Consider the following 3,732-nt stretch of genomic DNA (forward strand, 5'->3'; position numbering starts at 1 on the left):
AAAAAAAAAAAAAAGTTAAAAAAAAACCCCAAAACTAAAAACCCCAAAAATTAGCCAGGCGTGGTGGCTCACACCTGTTATTCCAGCACTTTGGGTGGCCGAGGCGGGTCAATCATTTGAGGCCAGGGGCTCGAGTCCAGCCTGGCTAACGTGATGAAATCCCGTCTCTACTAAAAATACAAACATTAGTCGGTAGCCGGGTGTGATGGCAGGCACCAGTAATCCCAGATGCTTGGGAGGCTGAGGCAGGAGAATCACTTAAACCTGGGAGGCAGAGGTTGCAGTGAGGCAAGATCGGGTCACTGCACACAGCCTGGGCAACAGAGCGGGACTCCATCTCAAAAACAAAGAGCAGATACCCAAGAGTCAACAAACCCAGGAACAAAACCAACTCTACAAAACGGAGGCACACACAGTACATCGAGGAAGTAAAACTCAGGCCCAAAGCCAGCAGAGCACACATAAGAAGATGCCAGGAAAAGTTTAATGAATGTGATCTCCAGAGAGGCGGCAGCGTGTCGCAGCCAATACACAGCAAAGATGCAGCTCTTTCTCCCTGTCCTCATGGTCTTCATGTTGTCTGCTCTGGCCCGAGACTGACTTGCCTCATGGTCACAAGGTGGCTGCCAGCAGCCGCCAAGGCCATTGGCTGCATGGTTCCCGCACATCAGGAGCAGAGCGTCCACCAGTAGGGCCAGGAGTGTCTTCTTTGTCCAACCAACCAGCTGGCAGGAAACAGAAGCTCCCATCCCAGAAGCTACAATAAACAGCTTCTTACATATGAGTGGCCCAGTTTGGGTGACAGGCCCACACCTAAACCAATCGCCGAGGGCCATGCTGACTGGTTTAAACTGACTCCGTCGTGCGGGGAGCTGGGGTCAGGCCCTGCTGTTCCTGAAGCCCAGGGCCAGGGTGGGATTGGTGGCTGTTTGAACAAAATCGCAGGTATTTTACTAAGTGGGGAGACAGGAGGTCAAATGGCCTGAAGCATCACATGACTATTTATCCATTTATGTATGTGCGTGTTTGTTTTTGAGATGGAGTTTAGCTTCGTCGCCCAGGCTGGAGTGCACTGGCGCGAACTTGGCTCACTGCACCCTCCGCCTCCCAGGTTCAAGCAAGTCTCCTGCTTCAGCTTCCCAAGCAGCTGGGATTACGTGGGGGATCTGTCAGAGTGACGGGAAAAACCACGGGGAAGGGATGCAAACCTTTTGAAACGTCAGAAAGTTTGCGGGGGGCGGGGAGAACCGCTGAAGGCAGCTGTTCTATAACGTTGAGGCAGAGGGCCAGTCGCAGGTACAAGGCAGTGTCGGGGCGTTTACCTTAAACAGATAATGTTTATATTGTTTGCTTATATTGACCAGGTACTGAACTTTGATCATCTGCATGTGTGCCTGATGCTCCCCGAAGGGAACAGTAAATGTTTTTTTTTTTTTTTTTGAGATGGAGTTTCGCTCTTGTTACCCAGGCTGGAGTGCAATGGCGCGATCTCGGCTCACCGCAACCTCCGCCTCCTGGGTTCAGGCAATTCTCCTGCCTCAGCCTCCTGAGTAGCTGGGATTACAGGCACGCGCCACCATGCCCAGCTAATTTTTTGTATTTTTAGTAGAGATGGGGTTTCACCATGTTGACCATGATGGTCTCGATCTCTTGACCTCGTGATCCACCCGCCTCGGCCTCCCAAAGTGCTGGGATTACAGGCTTGAGCCACCGCGCCCAGCGGGAACAGTAAATGTTAATTACCCACAGGCATTGTGCTTGCGCTGAATAAAAGCAAGCAGCTCCAGCTTCTCGGGGCTGCTCTCGGGCCACTAGAACCAGGCAGCCAGCTGGCGGCCCTGACACTGCACACCTGCATCTGAGTACTCCTTTCATCCGTCGGTCGGCTAGGGTCTGTGGGACAGACCCAGCAGGATCGCAGGTGTGCACCATCTCGCCCAGCTGATTTTTGTATTTTTAGTAGTAACGGGGTTTCGCTACATTGGCCAGGCTGGTCTTGAACTCTTGGCCTCAAGTGATCCACCCGCTTCGGCCTCCCAAAGCACTGGGATTACAGGGTGTGAGCCACGTCATGCAGTCTGAACGGCCACATGACCATGCACACCCAAAACAAGATGACCCAGAAAAGCAGCATATAAGGCAGGTACGGTGACATTAACATCAGACAAGACAGAAGTGAAGACAAAGATGATTACACAGGACCTGGAAGAATATTCTATCACTGAAAAAAAGAATGGGGCCAGGCGTGGTGGCTCACACCTGTAATTCCAACACTTTGGGAGGCTGAGGTGGGTGGGTCACGAGGTGAGGAGGCGGAGACCATCCTGGCGAACACAGTGAAACCCCATCTTACTAAAAGTGCAAACAGTGGCCGGGCACGGTGGCACGCGCCTGTAATTCCAGCTACTCGGAGGCTGAGGCAGGAGAATCGCTTGAACTTGGGAGGTGGAAGTGGAGGTTCCAGTAAGCTGAGATCACTCCACAGCACTCCAGCCCGGGTGACTATGCGAGACTGCGACTCAAAAAAAAAATTAGCCAAGAGAGGTGGCCAGAGTCTGTGGTCCCAGCTGCTCATGAGGCAGAGGCAGGAGAACTGCCTGAACCTGGGAGTCAGAGGCAGGAGGAGAATCGCTTGAACCTGGGAGGGAGCTGAGCTCCAGTGCTGCACTCCAGCCCCTCCCGAGCCCAGAGCAGCCCCTCCAGTGACGGTGACAAGGCACTGGCGCCACGGGGCTGCCCTGGAACACAGCTCTCCCTGCCTTTCTGGTCTCTCCAGTTGGTGAACAGGTAGGAAGTGGGGAAGGGAGGCATCAGGTAATCCAACTTTCAGCCTGAAGATGAAAGGAGGGAGGGAGGGGGGACGAGAGGTGGGGGAAGCAGGGGAGGAAAAAGGAGGAGAGAGCAGAGAAACGAAGGCTCGAGCATTTGCGGCTGTTTTCCAGGCCTTTGGGAGCTGGCGTCCCTGGAACTTAGTTTTCCGAAGACCAGAGTCTCCTTCCATCTCACTTGTCTCTTCTGTTGAGGTAACTTGGGGGGTGCCTGAACCCCTGGCTGGGAATAGGCAGCCCCGGCCCAAGAAAACCCTCCTGTGTGCTCCGGCTTCGTTTTGAGGTGCTCAAGTTACTTAAAAAAATAAAAATAAAAACAACCCATGTATAATCAGAGCAAACGATTCCAGTACCGAGGGCGCAGGGAAGGGAGACGCCGGCCGCCCACAGATCTCCTTCCTCCTCCGCCCTCCTAAGCCCATTCTGGCCCCACTGAGCTCCCTGAGGCTGATTTCAAGTCTGGACTTCACCCCTGGACTCTGTCCAGGACTCATCACAAGCTCCGTGTGAGCCAGCTCACAGAGCAGCGGCAGGCCAGCTTCTGAGGGGTCCCAGCCACGCAGAGCTGTCCACGTCAGGTGCAGGGCCGGCACTATTTGCTGGCGTTTCTTCTTCCTTTTGAGACAGGGTTTTGGTCTCTCGCCCAGGCTGGCGTGCAGTGGCCCGATCTCAGCTCAAGCAATCCTCTGGCCTCAGCCTCCCAAGCAGCCAGACTCCAGGAGCACACCACCATACCCAGGTAAGTTATCTATTTTTGTAGAGATGGAGTCTCCCTATGTTGCCCAAGTTCGTCCCAGACTCCTGGGCTCACGTGATCCTCCTTCCACAGACTCCCAAAGTGCTGGGATTACAGGCATGAGCCACTGTGCCTGGCCAATTTTTTTGCCTTTTTTTTTTTTTTTTT

This window comes from Cebus imitator, unplaced genomic scaffold, assembly GCF_001604975.1.
Source record: "Cebus imitator isolate Cc_AM_T3 unplaced genomic scaffold, Cebus_imitator-1.0 Scaffold36, whole genome shotgun sequence".
NCBI classification, from domain to species: domain Eukaryota; kingdom Metazoa; phylum Chordata; class Mammalia; order Primates; family Cebidae; genus Cebus; species Cebus imitator.